Here is a 22,960-nt window from a genome sequence, read left to right on the forward strand (position 1 = left end):
GTCAGAATAATAAAGAATACTTGCAAGTAATTGGTGATTTACCTCTTCAATACTTCTTTGTCCAATTCTAATGTAAATTGTAAATTGTTGTGTCTTGTAAAGCGCACTGCTACCCGGAGGCCTCGTAGCGCTATAGACCGCTGGGGAACCCGTCCTGGCTTTCCCTGTGAGATAGTCCCTCCTGGGGGTCTCCAAGGTGAAACCAGGCATCCCCGGCGTTTGTGTGGGGCCGTTGTGGAGATGAGGCAAGCTAATGCCCAGAGTTGCCGAGTGTGCTCCCCGGTCAGAGTAGGCACCGATGCGAGAATTATCAGTCCGCTGATCCTGGTCCAAGACCCTGCCGCGTCGGGAATCGAACCCTGGTCCCGGGCCGTTCTCTGCACTCGGGTCTGCCGCCTCTAACCAGTGAGCCACACCTCTCCACGTCATTGTCCAATGTCATTGAGAATATACCTTAGCAGTAAGGCCATGATCTGATCCAGAAACACTAGTGAAATGCCTGAAACAAAGCAAGACCTGATGATAGACCAGATGGCTCGGGATTAGTACAGGGAATTACTTATTAATTACACGCCCTAGCCAATTTGTGAGTGACCAGAATTGTCCCTTGTCTCCACCATCTCCTCAGATTGTGCCCTCCCCCCACCATGGCTGCCTCTACCATTAGCCCGACTGAAGGCTCACTCTCTCAAGTGGGCCTCAGTGCTTTTAAGATTACTTATCCCCCTAACCTCACTTCGAATGCATAAACAAAATTCAACCACAAAACATAATCAAAACACACCCGGAAACACTTATATCAGATACTTATTGCTGTATGTCTAATGGCAACATCATGTATGACCTAATCTTCTTCACGAGCAGAAGAGCCCAATGGAGAAAAATCCTCATATCATTTTTCCAGGTAAAACAGATCAGGAAAACACCTCATGGATTTAGTCTTTCTGTTACTTCCTCTCCTATCCTCATTGTAGATCTCACCATTACTATCTACAACAACCGTATCGTTCTCACTCGAGAATCCAAACGAAACCTAGAGCAGTTCAACAAACTCTTTGTGAATATCAAAAACTCGGGGCTAACAATTCAACACCTGTGCGACAAGATCTAGCACTAGTCACCTCAAGGACACCCCAAAGCGATGCTCCCATTTCCTCCTCAGATTCACCTCTCTCCTCACCCACCACCCTTCCCTAGACCCTGCTGGGTTCTAAACTGATCGAACCACACATTTTGCGGCCATTAACCCTATCACCTTTACCAACCTCCTTAGCAAAGCATTCTGGAACACCGCTAATACTCAGTGACCAACCCACCCCCCGGAACCTCCCTTTGCCAGCTCTGACACCTCTAGCACACATTGAAACCCTCTCCAGATCTCCAAACTCAACTTCCTCCCCTTTCCCAACACCCAGACTTGGTGGCACGCCTGGACGATATTTCCCTCCAGCTGCACCTTCTCTCCCTCAAACTCCACGATTTGCAAGCCCTCTCACTTGAATATCTCTCCTTGATGAGCTCCCTCCTCTCTCATCCGAATCTGCCCAGAGCCCCCGCCAGCGACAGTGCTAGAGCTCACCTTGACCAACTATCATTCCCCACTATCTCTAAAGCCGTACCCCTACCTAACGCAGCCTCTCGCCTAAGAAGCTCGTTGACCTGTCTTGCGCCCAACGAAATTGACAGCCTATGGCCAGTTCAGCCCTGGGGATGGCCTAGCTTGTATACATCGGAGCACGCTTGCGGTCTTCCTCTCAGAATTCTCTTCGCCAGTAACATGCGAATACCTTTGTTTCAACATCTCTTGCCCCCAACGAAATTGACAGCCTTCTCAAGTCTTACTCGTCTAGCGCAGACACCAACATGATTCTGAAGGGAATAATTCAAGCCATTCACCCTAACCCGAATAGAGAATCCCATCACAACCTCAGAGTCATAAATAATGATAACCTCACGAGAGTGAACATCATTCAGACTCCTCCCCCCATACACCGGCACTACTCAAATGCGTACTACTCAATTTCAGGTCATCCAACAAACACGCCTCTGATATCTTCGACATCATACACCACAATGAGATAGACATCATTATCCTCACAGAAACTTGGCTCAATCCCTTGTCCACTCCTATGCTAGACCTCCTGGTGCCCCTACCCATGACATAATTTGTCTAGGCAGAGTTAAGAAGGTGGGAGATGGCCAGGGCCGGACTGGGAACAGAAACCGGTCCTGGCAAACTGCTCAGCTGGACCCCCTGGGGTGAGGGGGAGTGCAGCCGAGCAGCTTGCAACGGCTGGTTTTGGCCGATTTTGTTACAGGGGGGCGATATTGCGTGACCCCCGGTAACAAAAATGGCCGCCCAGGGGCCCAAAAACGCCCCCCCCACCCTAGCAGCCAAGGAGGAAACACCCGGTGCCCACTATGGCCAGTCCAGCCCTGGAGATGGCCTAGCTTGTATACATCGGAGCACGCTCGCTGTGTTCCTCTCAGAATCCTCTCCGCCAGTAACATGCCAATACCTTTGTCTCAACATCTCTTGCGCCCAACGAAATTGTCAGCCTTCTCAAGTCTTACTCGTCCAGCGCAGACACCAACATGATTCCGAATGGAATAATTCAAGCCATTCACCCTAACCCGAACAGAGAACCCCATCACAACCTCAGAGTCTTATATAATGACAACCTCACGAGAGTGAACATCATTCAGACTCCTCCCCCCAAACACCGGCACTACTCAAATGCGTACTACTCAATTGCAGGTCAGCCAACAAACACACCTCCGATATCTTCCACCTCATACAACACAATGAGATAGACATCATTATCCTCACAGAAACTTGGCTCAATCCCTCGTCCACTCCTATGCTAGAACTCCTGGTGTCCCCTACCCATGAAATAATTAGTCTAGACAGAGTTAAAAAGGTGGGATTGGGCCTAGCTTGTATACATCGGAGCATGCTTGCGGTCTCCCTCTCAGAGTCCTCTTCGCCAGTAACATGTGAATACCTTTGTCTCAACATCTCTAGTAACAATCATCTGGTATTCAAACCACACACATTCTATCACCCCCCCGGCGTCAACCTTCCCTTCATCGAACAATTAATGGAAATCATCTCTGGCAATGTGGATTCCGCGCAGTACCACATCTACCTTGGGGACTTCAACCTGCACTGGTCGAACCCTAATGACCAAGCAGTCGAATGCCTCAATTCTTTCTTCAATGAACACAAGTTGATTCAACAGTGTGACCAGCAGGGGGCGTGGACAAGCGCGGAGAGAAGATGGCTGCGTAGTGGGTGAGTTCCGTCACCCTTCTTAGCCCATGTCTATCCTGAGCGACTATCCGTGATACCAATTGCCAGTTTTTAACACCGGAGCGCCAGTGGACCCCAACTCGCCTGCTCTGACGCCGTGATTGTACCAGACGCCCGAAATCCTGTCCTGTGAGAGCTGCAGCCTGCATTGGAGCCTGGAGCCAGGGCCCACGGTGCTTCAGCCTGCCGCGGGAACGCCTCGGCTGGCTCTGGGAGTATCAGAGGTAGTGCTGCTGTCTGGGGTGCCGCCGTGGTCCTCCTTGCAGCTGGAGCAGCCCGTGAAGCCTCCTTGACCTGGGGCAGTGGCCTCACTGAAGACCCGCTGGCATCCCTGAACACCCCCACCCCCTCTGAAATCTGCATCGGGTCCAATTCAACGCGCCAGCCGCGCTGCACTGAAATGGTGGTGGCGCGTTTCTACTGCGTGTCCTCTTCTGCCGGATGCCACACTGAAGTTGGACGATTGACCCTCCGGCTGTGAGACGCTGCCCATCAGTCCGGTAAAAACGTCACGACCGACCTGCTGAGGTGTACCGGAGCAGGGTGCATAGTTGAACGCATCACACTGCGGTAAGTGTGCCGGCCGCGGGGCCAATGAGTGCGGCGGCTGTCTTTGATGTGCAGAGCACGCACCACGGGGCTCTAGGGACTCCACCACCTGAGCATTTGTCGCCCCTTCTGGTGGTGAACTACATGGGCTTAAATACTTCTTATACTTGCCAACAGCGGGAGGCCGTATTACCGGCACAAAGTGGATTCCCTGGGGCTCTGGGGAAAACCCCCACTCTGAACGTGTGGTGCCCCGGGAAGCCTTGTTAGTTGGAGGACTCATGGCCGGGAGGGCTGACGTCTGCATTCCTAGGGCTCAGCACGCCTCACCACTTGACACCACCAATCGCCCCTTGAACATCGCCCTCCAGCCTGCTCTCCTTGCTGCGGCCCTGGGGTGGCGTGGTATCGTAAACGGCCTCAAAGTCCCCACCATCTGCAGAGCACAGACCTGAGATCGGGACTAGCGGTGAGCCACGCATCGGGGTCGGATTGGAGCGGGCTGCAGTGTCATGCTGTGGTGCCCCCCTTCACCCATACCTCACCGCCAGCTGGCCCGACGCTCGCCTTGAAGGCTACAATGGAGCGCATTAAGGGATCTGTGTCCCGGGGGCCAAAATCGATTCAACTCAACAAACTGGACAGATACAGGGTCACCAAGGAGACGCAGCGGGCCGATTGTCGGAAGAGACTGCACATGGGGGCCCAGGGGAAGAGGAGCAGGAACTTTCCCTCAAGGACGTCATGGAGGCCATTACTGGCGTTAAGACCTCCTTGAAACACAAAATGGACACCAAGGCCATTGACATCAACCTTATCAGGGCAGATATGGGGAAACTAAATAAAAAAATCAAGCAGGTAGAAATAACAGCTGCCAGTCTGGTGGAAGGCGTTGCACAGCTTCAGAGGGAGGTCTGTGAACTCCAAGACTCTCGTAACTCTACAGACCTTAAGCTTGATGACTATGAAGGCCAACTTCGACGTAACAACTTACGCATCCTAGGAGTTCTGGAGAAAGCTGAGGGGCAAACCCCTGACCTATTTGTTGTGAAACTCATTCTCAACCATTTGAAACCCAAAGGCCTCAGTACGTTTTTTCTGATTGAGCGAGCTCACAGGATCCCGGGCGGCCGTCCCAAACCGGGCGCTCTCCCATGACCTCTGTTGGCTCGGGTCCTAAACTTCCGAGCTATGGACATTATTCTCCAAAACTCCGGGGTTGGAGCCCCCTCTGCTATGAAAATGCAGACATTTCCTTCTTCCCGGACTTTACTCAATGAGTACAGAGGCAAAGGAGGTCATTTCTACTTGTGAAGCGTGACCTGAGAGATATAGGCCTAAAATATTCAATGTTATTCCCAGCGTGCCTCCGGGTTGAGGCTGACGGGAAAGCGTAGTACTTCGACCAGCCGGAGGCAGTGACGGAGTGGATCGAGTAGAGACATGCAAGGAGCCCGGCGGACCGTGGAACCGGGGACACAGGGGACGCTCGGACGCTCTGATGATGGACTTTCCATGCAGGCAACTTTCTATAGTATATAATGGAACAGTTGGGCGGGTTGGGGGGTGGATGACACCGGTGCTTTACTCGAATGGGACTGGTGAATTTCTATTGTTTTAAACTAATATCGCAATTAATGGTGTAACAAAGTTATTGCCTAGGGCAGGGACACGGAGCCCGCTACTTCCCCCTGTTTTTTTTTTTTCCTTAGAAATTTGTTAGGGCGACAAGCACTCTGCAAGTACCTTAATGGGCAGTTTCAAGCCCAGAGTGCAGGGCAGCAGGGAGGGAGGTTGTTGGGTTGGGATATCAAGTTGGTTTGTTTCACATTTTTTGTGTATAATCGGCACAGTATATGAGGTTATCGGCGGAAGATCTACTGCAAAAGTAACCGCAAAAGATTGTTGGCATATCCATAGTCATACCAAAGATGATGGGGGATAAGGATATAAAGATTCTGAGATGGAATGTGAATGGGTTAGGGGATAAAATCAAACGGAGTATCGTACTCCAATATATTAAGAGACGCACTTGATCGAAAACCTATAGAAAGCAATGCACAGAGGGGGGTATAAGATGATTGCACACGTGAGGTTTACTTCGGGGTCTAGGGGGGTGGGCATCATGACGAGAAACGCATTCCCATTGTCAGTGAGGTCCACATGGATGGATGATCGAGGCAGGTATGTTGGTGTGACAGGTATGTGAGAGGGCCGTTCTACCACCTTCATGTCCATCTATGTCCCCCTGGGCCTGCAGGGAACCACATTTGCCGATTTAGGTGCAGTCTTGCTCGCGGTCCCAGATGGCCTTCTGATACTGGGAGGCGACTTTAACGTGGTTGTTTCGGGCACTTTGGATAGGTTTCCTCCACGGGAGATGGGGCGGGCCACCCGTTGGCTGCCCAACGTCTTGGAAGCTATGGGCCTGGTCGATGGTTGGAGGCTCTATCACCCAGACCAGATATAGCACACCTTTCATTCGGGAGCCCATCACAGTCTCTCTAGACTAGACTACTGTCTGGTACCGGCCGCGCAAGCCACCTATATAAGTGAAATTAAACATTTACCCAGAGGTGTTTCTGATAACTCACCACTCTGGATCAGCCTATTTCTGGCACGGGGAAAAGCTGGGAAACTGGCCTCAATTAATCCCTGGTACCTGCGTAACCCAAAAATCCATAAAGATCTCATTAAGACTATAGACGAATACTTTACTAATAATGTGGGGTCAGTATCCTCTTCCCGATCTTTTTGGGAAGCGTTCAAGACAGTAGTCCGGGGACAGGCACTATCGTTAATTGCTGACACTAAGAAGGACAAACAAAAAGAGGTTCTTGAGCTTGAGACCGAAATTTATAGACTGGAGGGTGACCTGGAGAAGGGGATGACGCCGGATAAGCTTCATCTACTAGGCCTAAAACAGCACAACTACAAAACACTAGTCACTGACAGGGCTAAGGCCCTTAGCAGAGAGCAGCAGGGTAGGCTATATGATCTGGGAGACAAGTCCGGGAAACTCATTGCGTGGTTGGACAGAAAGGAGTGGGCGAGCCGCCTGGTACCTGAGCTCAGAACATGAAGAGATGTCCCAATCACGGACCCGCAAGAAATTGTGGATAGCTTCGCTGAGCACTTTCAAGCAGTCTGTACAACTAAGTCCTCCTCTTCGGAGGAGGATTCGCAGTAGTTGCTTTGCCACATTAAACTTCCTTGTCTCTCCTTGGGAGATCGGAGTTGCGTTGATGGCCCCCTTGCACCGGAGGAAATTGCCCAAGCAATTAGCTCATTAAATTCAGAGAAAGCGCCAGGCCCAAATGGACTCCCTATCGAGCTCTACAAACTCAGGCCTGATAAACTCGCCCCCCACTTGAAGACAATGTATGAGGAAGCTAAAGAAGCAGGGATACTTCCCCCGGGGCAGGGGGTGACCCTACAGGCCCATCTCCCTTTTAAACGCAGAGCCCAAAATCTTGGCTAAGCTCCTAGCCAACCGTTTGATAAAAGTGATCACCTACCTAATACATCCCGATCAATCTGGCTTCATGCCCCATAGGAATATGGCCCTTAATCTGCACAGGGTACATGAAGTTATCGATAGAGCACACACCCTTTGAGAATCAGCAGTGATTGTGTCATTGGACACAACTATGGCTGTTTGTGGGCAGTTCTGGCTAAATTTGGGTTTGGTCCAGAGTTCATTCGATGAGTACGTCTACTATATGCGGCGCCTCTGACACAAGTGGTAGTAAACAATAAGGTTTCAGCCTCATTCCAGCTTAGTTGTGGTACACGTCAGGGATGCCCGTTGTCCCTCTTACTTTTTTCCCGTGCCTTGGAACCCCTGGCTGCCTGGATTTGCTGAGATCCGATGATAAGGGGATTGAGGTGGTCTCCTGGATGGGAGGACCGCATATCGCTGTACGCAGACAACATCTTGCTTTATATGGCCTTGCCCCAGAAGTCCCTCATAGTAGTTTTAGACATTCTGACAATTTTCTGAAGGTTTTCGGGCCTCACCATTAATTGAGGGAAATCCCTGGTGTTCGTTTTGAGGGGGAGCCCTCTTACGCCTCCAAGAGATTGCCACATACAAAGTAACAATGACGGATTTAAGTACTTGGGGTTTTTCATCTCCCTTGACCCTTCGGTTTGGTACACCCAGAATCTCCTTCCCCCTCTCCAGCAACTCAAAAGTGACATTAACAATTGGATAAAGCTCCCTATCTCACTTCTGGGTAGGGCTGCCCTCTTTAAAATGATGGCCCTGCCAAGATTCCTCTACGTCCTGCAAAATACCTTAGAAATAGTGCCAGCATCCTACTTTAGGGAAATTGAGGGCCTGCAAAGAGAGTTTTTATGGGACGGAAGACCTTGAATTGCTTTAAACAAACTAACTCTGAACTGGTAAGACGGGGGCATCAGTCTCCCGGATATCAGGAAGCATTATTGGGCCTCCCAGCTTGCAGCTATCAACCATGGCAAATTCGGTCGTGCAGACAACCCGGGCTACGCCATGGATCGGTGGCTCCTTCCGGGCGGGAACTACTACAGGGCTGTTTACTCCAGACCCAATCGTTTCTTGTAAACAGGCCCCACAAAGCACTCAGTACAAATCTGGCACAGTGCCACCTGCTCCCTGGGTTGGAGACATAAGTTAACACTAGCTACCCCCCTTTGGAACGCACAGAAGCTGGGTGACCTCATGAACACGAAGGGCTTCGACTGGTGGGATCTTATAGGAATTTCAGCCATTAAAGATATGTGGAGGAAGGGAGGGGTCAAGTCCTTCAAGGAGCTTCAAACTGAGTACGAAATGGCAGATTCAGAATACTTCCGCTATTTGCAGGCCCGACACTCACTCCTGTCCTCGCTACCCATGGGAACTGAACCCCCTGAGATCTCCCCGCTAGAAGACAGAGTTTTAGATGGTCGTCTCCCCGAAAAGGCGATCTCACTGATATATAAAAAGCGAATTAACCATATGACAGACCCTCTGCAGACACTGAGGGACAAATGGGTGCAAGATGGGATAGAATTAAAAAATGAGGACTGGCAGTCAGCGGTATCCTCCCCCAGGGTTGTCACTATTCCCACGCATTTAAGACTGGTTCAATTGAAAATCCTTCACAGAACTTACATGACAGGGCCTCATTTGGTGAGCATGGGGTGGGCCGACTCAAGAGAATGTAAACGGTGTTGTGGCCTCTCTGGCACTTTTATGCACACTATCTGGGAGTGTACATACATCAGCTCTTACTGGCTTCAGCAAGGTGTTAAGCATCACACTCCGTGCAGAGGCCAGAAGATCCCTTCTAAACATAGGGGAGCCCACTGATTTGAATGCCTCACAGACACAAGGGGCCACTTTGGGGTTCATGTTGGCTAAAAGAAATATAGCTCAATTATGGGGGGCCATAGATCCACCCACCCTGGAGGCCTGAGAAGGTAATGTTTATTGGTGTATGTTCAGAGAGAAGACAGTGTATCTGGCAAGGGGGCGCCCCAGGAAATGGTCACATGTCTGGGGCTTATGGAATAGTTACAGAGGCAACATTTGTACCCCACTCACAGCATTGAGCAAAATGACCCTAGTTCCCCGTGAAGTCCATTTCTTGTGTAACTTGTGGGAGTTCTTCCTTCCATATGTATTGTGATATCAAATGTGTCCGATCCTCTGTATTGTATAATTTACCGATGTTGGTTAATAAAAAGAATTATAAAAAAATTAACATTGTGACCAGCCTACCCATATTATGTTGCGTGTTTATCTAGGTTCCTGATCGATACTGTGACCTTATGCCCCTATTCGGCTATAACTCCATTTATTCCCTATATTGGCATAACCGTTCAAGGGCGATTTTCTGAAAAGTCATCTCTGGCCTCACACGAACAGAGCCACATTCCAGCATGACTCTCTGCTACTTCCTTTGCGACCAATTAGTGCAATGACAGTGCAGCAGTCCCTATCTGATATTCCTAGATAACACTCCGAGTTCTTCAACAAGATAAAAACTTAGCAAACCTGGAAATCCCCGCTTGCTATGTTTTGATTAGTAATGGAACTCTAATGAGCAACTGATAACTATCACTTCCTAGTGACATCTTTAATTGACGTCTTATGTCCAGCAAACTTGCGTCAAACCCGGCACCTGTCAGGTATAAATATTACCAACGTTGCCTTAAGCAATGTTCGTTGCCTGTTGCTGATGCCAGCTGCCTGCATGACCCTGTGTTGGTAAATCTAGCACTCTGTCGCAGCAGCCTGCTATCCTGTGGTGGTGAAGCTGCTGATTACCATTATCGCCGCTACAGCGCGAACTATGGTGCAGTACGCTTAAGGAGCTGAACAGCCGTCCTCTGCGAAGACATCCAGCAGATTCCAGCTGCCCGCGGACGCTGTCCCCCCTCCTTCCTCGACGCGCTGAAGAGAAGCCGCTGCATTTCTCGTGCAGAGAAATCCAGTCCCGGCGCTTCCGGTTTACCCTCGCGGGTGACTGGGATATCGAGAAAGACCCCTGAAGGAGATACCAATCCTCCATCATTCTATTCAGAGGTATGGTGTTGACTAAACCCTTAGACGAGAATTCTTGAAACAAACCTTGGCAAAACCAACTTAACTTAAAGCTACTTACTTACTCCCCTTTCACGTGTTAGGCTTAGGTCAGGCACACTGGGGTAGGCTTAGTTAGAAGCACCAGTTGAGTATGTTAGCCTAATGTATATATGACTGTATATATGTTTTATTACTTTTAAACCATTGTATGGCTAAGAAACCATATCAATGCTTTTACAGTTCTATTTCGCAATACTTATCTTACTGTACGTACTTTTTATAATAACAATTATTGCAATTGTGGCAATACATTTCTCTTGTACGAGAAGAAAGACTGTTCAATAAATGTTAACCCTTTATTGACAAACGCCCGTCTCTCTATTCTCTACATCTCGTGAAAGTAAACTGCACTAGACTGACTGAGTGAAATACATGTCTATTGTTTCACACGACCCTAGAGATTGACTCTTGATCTGAGGAGCAAAGTTGTCATGTTGCACGGTTGTTGGAAAACTGAATCCCTTCTTGTCTGTGCCAAGGAAGCTGATCACTTCCTATGCAGAGAAGAAAGTTTCCAGTGACCTCTGAGCTAGTTGGTAACACAACCCAATTAAGTTTAGCATAGTCAGTAGAGGCCTGGAATATCCGCAGTTCCACGTCGATACTACTGTTTATGTTATTCCAATGCGCAGGGCCTAGTGGGAAACTAGGAACTACACTACATGGCGCCCAAACGTTTGGTAAGGCGATAAACTAACACAAGACTTTTAGAGTAACTCAGTCGTGCATATTTCACACCCCTTTCTCCCGTAAATACTCCAATAGACGTCTGGAGTGGGTGAAAGGTTAAAATCCGCCCGACCTTAGTAGGAAGAGATTCCTATGTAAAGCTCTGGTTTATTCAACGTTGAAGGATACAGTGTTCCAAAATATTGTGCACCTAATCTTTGTCTCCTTGGAGACCTACTCTGCAAACCTCGCATTTTTACAATGCCAGAAAACGGAACCACTGGGGCCGCAGCAGATGCGACTCAGCAAGGTCCCGAATACACAGACCCGGATGCAATAATCATCCCGGCACATTTAAGAAAATCTATAACTTCAAAACTTATAGAAAACGGACTGACACCTCAAGGTGGTACAGTAATTTTCGTGATAGAGGCTCACGAGTATCGGCAGACAGAGGTATTCTATTCATGGATAAACTTTCCAGCTGTAAACGCTGGAACAAAAGAGTTTCACTATTACAAAATAGAGAAACCTCCGGAAGAGTACGCTCCTTTCGAGGAGATTGAAATTCCACTTAAATTTCAAGAGCACCTGCTCTGGTTTAATGGCGCCCTAAAACACACTGATCAAATAACTAGGCTCGGTCCACTAGGTAGACCAGGAGCCACGTGGCCGGTTCTAGCCAGCTACACACCACATCCTGACATTGCAAAAATGTCTAGAGAAGAGCTGTTAGTACAGCTAAAAACATTAATAAAAATACATAGGCAATTAGTCCAATATGTAATGCGGACTGCAACAGTCCAACCAGCTGTTAATGTACCACAGCTGACCCCACATCAGGGGAACACAAATAAAATTACACCACAGAACATACAGTCATGTCTTGGTAAAACACCCGTAAAACGGGAACAAATTCCTTTCTGGTTAGCCCAGAAAATCACTCAAATAGAGGCAGTATTTCCTGATACTACCCCTATTGAGAAACACAGAATCTTGACCATCTGCCTTCCTATGGGAGTCGCACCACACGTGGAGGACTGTGACACTTGGGGTACAGTCTTTGCTTCCATTTACACAAAAACACACGGTGTTCCGTCTATGGCGGTAATACCAGAAGTGCTAAAACAGATTCAAAATGAATTCGGTCCAGAGCCCGCTTTAAATCTAGGTATGAAATTACTGAAAGACTTCAAGCAGGTCACGGCTATATTATTAGCCAACATAAAGGGAGAAGCAGCATCTGTGGCGATCCGCCAGAAGTTGAGGGAAACAGATATAAAAGATCCTGTTGAGCTTGCAAAAATCATAGAAAAATGCTATGAAGAATTAGGTAGAGACAGCTTGGGTGGGAAACCGGTAAAGCCCCAACTGCTCGAAAATCCTGAAAAATTATTTATTACAAATAATTTAAACACTCCTAAAAAGAGCTAGGATGGAAATAAACAATCCACTCCCAAGGAAAAAGTTTTCCAGTCCAGAGGAAGGTCTCCTCGACGGAGGGAAAGAACTCCGACTCGAGAACGCCAGTCTCCCCAACGGGAGCCCTCTGAGAAAAGATATAACCTAAGAAATAGGGATAATCTGAAAAAACCTGATAGATATCAAAGTATTGATACACGTCCCTCTCGATCTCTTCCACAGAATTCGGAAAGAAGAGGACGGTCAGACCCAGGAGAGCACACCAAGTCCAAAGACAAGGAACCTGCTCAGAGTAAAAAATCTCAATTTCAGAAAAAGAAGGTAGCCAGTATTAGAGTAATCAACCATGCCGAGAATACTGAGGACACAGTTGAAAAACGGGGAGTGGGCATTGACAATGTTGGACAGTGCAGCAGAAATCAGTATAGCGCGCAAGATCTTGATGAGTCATCTGGAGACAGTGGACACGAATGAATACATTCAAGTTGAAACTGCCGACGCCAGGCTTAGCGAGCCCCATAAAATATACGAAATAACATTGCGTATAGAGGGTGATAAGACTAGGAAAATTAAGGGTCTATTTTGGGATAAGCTCTCAAAAGGCTATGATATTCTGTTAGCTGAAAAAGATTGGCCCCCGGAGTTTGTCAGGGAGTGCCCTCGTGGCGAAGAAGTGATTATGCCTGCCTTCTCGAATCACATTCCGATTCACAAAAAATATACATATGCAAGGAAATGGGCAGTAGCCCAGGCACCTGCATTATATAAAAATCATGTAGGATGGGATGAGGATTCACCACCTCACAAAATCCAATTAAAAAGTGAACCAACTGCCCAACGGCAGTATCCCATAAAGCAAGAAGCTAAAAAACAAGTCAGGGAGATCTTAGATCAACTTGAGTACCAGGGGGTGATTGAAACATGCACCTCTCAAATGAACAATCCTTTGTTTCCTGTCTCCAAGCCAGACAATTCATATCGTCTAGTTTTGGACTACAGACACCTTAATACATGTTGCAAAACCTTTGCAGTACAAAACTCGCATAGTGCAGCCCTAATGAATAACATAGTTAGGAAAAAATACAAAACGACATTAGACATATCTAATGGTTTCTTTTGTCAAAACATTGCACCAGAAAGCAGATATTTGACCGCTTTCTCTGCATTTGGGTCGCAGAAAAAATTCTGTCGACTCCCACAGGGGTTCAAGAACAGCCCAGGACTATTCTCAGCTAGGGTAACAGAGTTACTACAAATCTATGATGATGAAGCATTGTCTTACGTAGATGATATTTATGTCACAGACGACGACTTGGATACTCACTTGAAAAGAGTGAACACCATTATACTTGGGTTCGCAGCAGAGGGTTACAAATTCAACTTTAAAAAGTCCCGAATTGCCCATCTGACAGTACTATTCTTAGGGTACGAATTATCAAGTGAAGGGAAAAGCCTAGCGGACAACTTCTTAGAGAAGTGCGCTGTACTCCAAGCTCCAAAAACGCTGAAGAATTTACAATCAATACTAGGTTTTCTGAATTTCGGAAGAACTTACATTCTAAATTACGCAGAGAGGGTTAAACCTCTCTACCAACTAATAAAACCTGATTTAAAACAAATCAATTGGACTCAAAAACACACAGAAATTTTGAGATCACTGCAAACAGACATGTTAGCAAAAACAAAATTAGATACACGTGACAACACGATCGATCTTGTAATCCGAGTCATCCCAGGAAGATGCGGATTCACGTACCTAACCTCTAATGAGGGAGAAAAGGTACCAATTTCAATTAAATCTCACTTGTACACACAAGCAGAAAAAGCATTCAGTCGCGCAGAAAGAACTGTGAACGCAGTGCAAATCGCATTAGCAAATGAACGAGAACTAGCACACGGCAAACGGATTAATATCCTTACAGCGAAATCCGCCTTCGAGGCGCTATTCAGCCCAGTAAACCTGCCTACAGTGTCACTGGATCCGAAATGGATACAGTGCATAGATTCTCTAGGAGCGGAAGATGTGAAATACTATTTCACCCCGCAATTTGAAGAACTGAATGATTTAGAATATGAAGAAGAATATCCTCTGCCAATCGAAATACTGCCTCTCCCACAATATGCCTGTATAATCTATACAGATAGCTTTGTACAGCATTTCAACGTAGAGAGAAAATCTTACGATGCAGCATGTGCGATCATTAAAGGTCGTTGGCTGTGCGGTAAATTCAGACAGAAAGTAACAAAAACTGAATCTGTAAGAAACTGTTCGGTTCAAAGAACTGAAATCAGATCTTTAAAGATGGCGCTCGAAAATGCAGAACGTGAATTCCCGACACTTATAGTGTGCGATTCTCATTTTTGCGTCAACTCTTACAACAATAAACTGCAGAGTTGGATCGAAAACGACTACAAAGATGACACAGGTGCCACAATAAAGCATAAATTGCTCTGGAAACAGGTAGCTCTTTTACACAAAGAACTACAAAAGACTCACGTGATTCACGCACAGAGTCTTCAACGTGATGGCGTTCACGTTGCAGGGAATTCATTGGCTACTACAGCCACTGCGGAAGCAACTAAACCGGCTTCCGTAGCCACAAAAAAGTGTACAGATAAGTACATAGACGGGGAAACCATGCTGGCAGTAAGAACGACCGTAAAAGGCGACTGTGCAGCACTACCCGTAAACTATCCACTCAATTATGCATACATAATCGATGCAAACTCCGTTCCTTTTGCTCGAATCCCTGGAGTGGGGGACAGAGTAATTCCAAACATGAACAGGAGAATATTTTTAATAGCAGACGCACACATGGGTTTGGGTCTAAGGCACAGAGAGATCAAGGAATCACTGACTGAATTACAATCAGTATTCTGGTGGCCGGGAATGAGTGTAGAACACCAAATATATGCAAACAACTGTGAAAACTGTAATAGGGATCGCAGTAAGGAACCTTGCTACCGGCTACCAGTCAGAAAAAGCGTAACGCTGCCTACACCCCATCCTGCGTCCTATTAACAGTTAAGACAAAAAGCACTTAAAATAATGAGGCCTCCAGCGCTCGGCTGACGCTAGAACGGTTATAAAAGATTTGCGAGTCAATATCGGCACATACGCAATTACCACGTTCCATTCTGACCAGGGTCCTGCTTTCAGCTCTCGAGCTTATAAGGAGGCCATGGCCAGCATGGGAATTGGGTTGCGGTATTCTTGTCCGTCGCACCCCGAAGGGAATAGTGTGGTAGAAAGAAAAAACCGTGACATAAAGCAATCTATAACAGCGAAGGTATTAGGTTCAGGCGCTGGGTGGGTCAAACATTTAATAAGTGTCCAAACTAGTCTTAACAACATGCCAAGAAATTCTCTAAAAGGTTTCAGCCCATACGAACTATTGTTCGGAATTAGAATGCGCGTTCAGGACCTCGATAGTCAGATGTCAGTGGTACAAGAAGAAACAACACACTTTGATGTAAAAGACCGTTTGGCTGTTTTACAGGAACTGAATAAAACAAGAAAATCATTAAGCAACATAATGTTAAAGCAACAGCCAAGTACCACTGACGAGGCACCACCCGCAACAGCCCCAGCAAGGCCTGTCTGGATTCCAAAGATTGGGGATCTAGTCAGAGAAAAGATCGCGGTGAAGAAGGAATTTGGGCCTTCTTACAGAAAAGCAGTACCTGTCTTGGCAGTCACCGGAACAAGATCAGTTGTGCTACCGCCCCTTGCTGGTAAAAAGGAGAACAGAGTCGTGTCTATCGATCTGGTAAAACCACAAGCATGTGGCCTATAATCAACAGTAGGCCCAGTGGACTCCCAAGAAACAACAGAATACCCAAACTTGCAACAATCCAAGAGGTTCAAACTGAAAGACTCATCACATTCGATCAGCCTGCAGTGCACAATGAAGGACTATGCAATAATGCCATGGAACTCGTGCCTCTTGAAACACAGATTGAAACAGTTCGTCAAGAAACAACACCAGTCTACAATGATGTGGCATCAGAAAGTGCTACCGAAAGACAGATTGAAAGAACAATCCCATCAATTGACAGAACTGCCTCTGGTTATTTCATCAACTTCGACAACTTCTCTGAAGATTTAAACGACCCCGAAGTGATGCCAGAAACAAAAAAGTCTTTTAAAGAAAAAGCAACGGAACTCTTTTATCAACTGAAGGAAATCTACCTTATTTCCCCTTGGCTAGAGTTCTGGTTCGGTCTAGGTGTATTTTTCCTCCTGCTTTGGCTCATCATGGTACTGTGTTTGGGAAAATTCATTGAAGGAAAATATATTACAATGGACACAGCAAGTCAGAACATCAACCTAGTCCTGAAACCACACAGATCATCCCACGTGAAGAAAAGAGAACCGTCAACAGTAAATGTCACAGCAATTCCGATACCTGGTGGGGTAGTATGGGAGAAAACAGACTATGAGATCTATGGTCCGGTCGAAATCCTGAAGTATCCTCATCAACTAAAGGTTTCCTTAAGTGACTTTGTGACACCTAGTACATTCTCTGATGATTGGGACTTTAACAGTATTAATGACATGATGTCTGATTTAGTAATGTCAGCTAGATTCACAGATCATGATTATTTACAAGGTTCATCTAGTTATGAGCAATTATTCTGTTACATCCACTATGGGGATCATTACTTGCATAAATCTGCACAGCCTAGAAATGTTTTTATGTATAATCAATGGGAACATTGTTCTACACCACCTAAAAGCAGTTCTAAAGCATTCTTTGAGAAATTCAAATACTTCTCAGGGTTTAACACCAGTAATGCAGAAACGTTTTATTACAAACTGTTAGATAAATCAGGAATGAAAACAATGCTGACAAATTCTAAATTGATATATTCAGAAGCATTTTATGACAAAATGATGACATTTGGTTTTGATTATTGGAAAAATAATATTGAAACGAAAACAATTTGGGGTACAAAAGATTGGCAGGTGCAAGGCATTGAAGCACTATTTAGAACCTGCATGATACCAGAACAAATGTTATTTTTAAATGACACAATACACCAAACATCTTGTCTTGGCCTAGCTAAGATCAAAGACCTTAAAACACCGTCTATACCAAAGCCAATACCTGAAAATGCAACCGCTGATATTGAGTTAGACGTGTCACACATTTTACATTTCAACAGAACACATCCTGATTGGAAAAAGTGGTTAATCTGGCCTACAGACACAAATAGCTGTCAAGATAGGTTCCTGAATAAAACACAGGGGTTAAAAATGACCAGATTAGACTCGAGATACTCCCAGAGACAACATCCAGGGATTATAACAACATACAGTGTAGGGAAACTCTGCCTAGAATGGCTAACTTCGTCCACACTGGCTGAAATTAAGCAACACTTGATTTGCGCGACTTCATTCTTGGACCACGCAAACAGCGTCAAAAGCGTTTCATAGCGACCAGTATCTATGCTGCTTACAACGAGGCTTGGAAAGTAAAGCAAATTGAAACTGCTGAAAAAATACGAGAAATTGATCGTATTAATTTGGAGAAATCACTTTCTGTGGTAGACAATGGGTTAACGACTCTGTCTTCCAGAATATATTCTTTGGACAATATTGTATCCTCTGCCTTTGATGTGATAGACATAGATTTGCTAATGTTACAACATGGCCAGTCTCAATTACGCTCTATTATAGAATTAGGCTGGACGCTGCAAAATCTTCGTTCAGGCTATGTGCCTTGGCGTTTAATCAACACAACGTCATTATTTTCCAGTTTTAACCTTACTGATAAACAGATCAGTTTGGCACAAAAAGGAGCAGACTATACAATCCTGAGCATCGAAAAACTCGAGAGATTACCATTGACAATGTCAGAGAGTCCTGTCATTGAATGGATAATACACGGAATTATCACAATTCCGATAACAACTTTCCGATTTAAAAAGTGCCTTGAGTACATACCTGCTGGCCAGTATGAACAATTGGGTAAAGGATATGTTAAATCCGAATGGAAATTACCATACACTCATTCTTGCTATAGTGACAGTGACAAAAATGTATTTCTTAGTGGTGAGAACTGTAAACATTCACTAAGCGGTATACTTTTGTGTCAGGGTATTAATTTACACGGAGCATGTGATGGAAATTCAAACAACCTTTCATGCCACCAGCTAGTCACACCTGCAACTCAGATAGAGTCCTTCTTTATGCAACTCGCAAACGGGAGTTACATTCTTAGAACGGATCACAGATGTTGTGGCCTGACGCCAGGGAAAAGTTATCTAGTACAAGTAACGTCCATGGTCAAATGTTGTATGCAAGCATTGTTCCCGAGCGGGCCTCCAGACATAGTGACTCCCCTCTGGCCTCGTCTGAATCTCTATTCTATACGAATTGATACATTAAGCAAAATGAAATCTGTACTTTTACAGACAACAGTGCCTATAACGTCATCTAAAGAGACGTATGATCTTCTAGTCGCAAGGACGGCTACTGAGGTTCATGACCTTTTATCAACAAATTGCCCCGTGCATTTCGTAGAAATGTTCAGCCAACTCCTTAACATGTCTAGTGCTACAAGCATCCCAGGCATATTTAAGACAGTCTTTACGGGACTGCTAACACCCTTCCAGGCAATTTTGGGAATCTTTCCTAATTTTGTGCACTCCATTTTTGGCGGCATACCATTATTTTTGGGACTCGTTGCAGGGATTCTATTTTTGACCCTCCTGCTACGTTATGGCAAGCCTCGGCTCAGACATAGCTCCCATGGGAATGGAAGAGACAATCCTAGCAATGCGCTACCGGGACAGGATAACTAACGTCCTCGGATTGGCCAGGCTGAGAGATCTAAACATGACCTGGTTCCTTTCATTCAGACCGATATGGCAAAATTGCATTTTACCTGTGCTACGGTGTATGCTTTGCGGCGATGAATGCGTGTTGGACATCTGTCTTTCACTTCCATCAGCAGTACCAATGGACGTCGATACTTTGCTCAGTCCAATAACGGCTCACGCATTGTGTTGTCCCCAGCGGCTACCAATCCTGATGACGGCATTCGTGGAGACTCCTGTACTACAGCCAAGTGGTAACAGTGGAGCGAGTGACAAAAGCAACATCATCCAGGTACAACGTTCTGTGAGCATTGCTGGTCCTGCCTTCGATGACAGCAATCATTCTCACACCTGCCAAGTTACAGCGCTATCTAATTTGGTTGAACTATCACCTGATTTTGTAGACCAATTCTTTGAGAGCCTGTCTGATACGATGTTCTCACCCACAGAGAAACAATAACTTTTGAGAAGCTTTCCGACACACAGCGTTCCCATGAACTCTGAATTCGGCCTTCAGTTTTGATCAACAAAAACTGCCAAGAGCTTTGGAAATCTATTTTCTTTGAATTGGACAATTTTTCTAATATTGACCATTTTTGGCACGAACAATTCTTTGCTTAACGTAAAAACTATTCTTAGAGAACAGAAGCTTCACACTTCTATTTCTAAACACATCTAGAGACATAACAACATAACACCAGCCTCTAGCACACATGTTATTACAATGCATTTTTATGTGATGATTTATCTCGCCTTTCTTCTGTCAGAGATACTTCATGTGTAATTCCTTTTGCATAATCGTTCATTGATTTCATATGCAATAATTTTTTGAATGATTACTATGCTTTAAAAAACGTACAGTACCTAAAATTCATGTATTACAAGTACGCCTATTTCGAATGCATTTATGTATTTTGGGGTGGGCAATGTTACACATGCATCTAATTGCTTTAGTTTTAGTAATTTTGATGGACATTAACCCGTGGAGTGGGTGTTGCGTGTTTATCTAGGTTCCTGATCGATACTGTGACCTTATGCCCCTATTCGGCTATAACTCCATTTATTCCCTATATTGGCATAACCGTTCAAGTGCGATTTTCTGAAAAGTCATCTCTGGCCTCACACGAACAGAGCCACATTCCAGCATGACTCTCTGCTACTTCCTTTGCGACCAATTAGTGCAATGACAGTGCAGCAGTCCCTATCTGATATTCCTAGATAACACTCCGAGTTCTTCAACAAGATAAAAACTTAGCAAACCTGGAAATCCCCGCTTGCTATGTTTTGATTAGTAATGGAACTCTAATGAGCAACTGATAACTATCACTTCCTAGTGACATCTTTAATTGACGTCTTATGTCCAGCAAACTTGCGTCAAACCCAGCACCTGTCAGGTATAAATATTACCAACGTTGCCTTAAGCAATGTTCGTTGCCTGTTGCTGATGCCAGCTGCCTGCATGACCCTGTGTTGGTAAATCTAGCACTCTGTCGCAGCAGCCTGCTATCCTGTGGTGGTGAAGCTGCTGATTACCATTATCGCCGCTACAGCGCGAACTATGGTGCAGTACGTTTAAGGAGCTGAACAGCCGTCCTCTGCGAAGACATCCAGCAGATTCCAGCTGCCCGCAGACGCTGTCCCCCCTCCTTCCTCGACGCGCTGAAGAGAAGCCGCTGCATTTCTCGTGCAGAGAAATCCAGTCCCGGCGCTTCCGGTTTACCCTCGCGGGTGACTGGGATATCGAGAAAGACCCCTGAAGGAGATACCAATCCTCCATCATTCTATTCAGAGGTATGGTGTTGACTAAACCCTTAGACGAGAATTCTTGAAACAAACCTTGGCAAAACCAACTTAACTTAAAGCTACTTACTTACTCCCCTTTCACGTGTTAGGCTTAGGTCAGGCACACTGGGGTAGGCTTAGTTAGAAGCACCAGTTGAGTATGTTAGCCTAATGTATATATGACTGTATATATGTTTTATTACTTTTAAACCATTGTATGGCTAAGAAACCATATCAATGCTTTTACAGTTCTATTTCGCAATACTTATCTTACTGTACGTACTTTTTATAATAACAATTATTGCAATTGTGGCAATACATTTCTCTTGCACGAGAAGAAAGACTGTTCAATAAATGTTAACCCTTTATTGACAAACGCCCGTCTCTCTATTCTCTACATCTCGTGAAAGTAAACTGCACTAGACTGACTGAGTGAAATACATGTCTATTGTTTCACACGACCCTAGAGATTGACTCTTGATCTGAGGAGCAAAGTTGTCATGTTGCACGGTTGTTGGAAAACTGAATCCCTTCTTGTCTGTGCCAAGGAAGCTGATCACTTCCTATGCAGAGAAGAAAGTTTCCAGTGACCTCTGAGCTAGTTGGTAACACAACCCAATTAAGTTTAGCATAGTCAGTAGAGGCCTGGAATATCCGCAGTTCCACGTCGATACTACTGTTTATGTTATTCCAATGCGCAGGGCCTAGTGGGAAACTAGGAACTACACTACAATTATAGGGGAAACACTAGACCTCATCATCACCAAAGGACACACCATCGCAATGGATTCCATGATACCCTGCGATTGATCTGACCATCACATCATTTCCTTCCATATCAACTTTGAGGTGTCTCTGAGTAAGGCTCAAAGAACAAAACCAAAGATTTGGAAAAGGGGCCTGAGAGATATCAACACAGCTGATCTAGCAACCTGTTGTAAGTGTGCCCTCTCTTCCCAAGTGGACATGTACGAGGTCCATGCATTCACAGACTTCTACAACTCTTCTATCTCTAACATCATGGATTCCATGGCCCCACTCCAACAAAAAAATGCACCTACAAAAATATCCAAACCATGGTTCAAAGGCAAACTAAACTCGGAACGTCGCAATTTAAGGGTTATTGAACGTTCCTGGAGATCCACTCCATCCGCGGACCAGCTAAAAATCCTCAGATTAGGTAGAAGCTCTTATAACAAACAAATCAAGACAGTTAAGGCAGAATATTTCAGATCCCAACTTAACCAAGCTGCAAATCGTCCCAAGAAACTTTTTGAACTGGTTAAACAACAATCGCTGGAAGCCCCTAACCGATCTGATTCTGAAGTCAGCCCTCCCTCATGTGATGATTTGCCTGCTTTCTTTACAGAGAACTCTCGACTCATTAACATTGATCTGGAAACCAGAATGGGCTCTATTGCTACCCAATGGGTCTGCACCACCCCCCCCCCCTCCAGCCTTACTAGACAAGTCTGAACCGAGTAGCCGGGGTATCAAGAACAATGCATCCTGGGACACCTTTACCCCCCCCTCAATGAAAGTGACATCAAAAAGGTTCTTCAGAGTATCAACCCATCTAATCACTTCAGTGACCCATTACCACCCTCCATCTCCAAAGAAATTAAGGATGCCATCTCTCCCATCTGGACAAAGATTGTCAATGGATCCTCGTCACAAACATGATTTCAGAATGCTTAAAAGCAGCTCAGGTAACACCTATATTTTAAAAAAACTACAGCAGACAGCGCTGATCTTAACAACTTCCGCCCTAGCTCCAGCATTCC

Source organism: Lissotriton vulgaris, chromosome 1_1 (genome assembly GCF_964263255.1).
Source record: "Lissotriton vulgaris chromosome 1_1, aLisVul1.2, whole genome shotgun sequence".
Classification (NCBI taxonomy): domain Eukaryota; kingdom Metazoa; phylum Chordata; class Amphibia; order Caudata; family Salamandridae; genus Lissotriton; species Lissotriton vulgaris.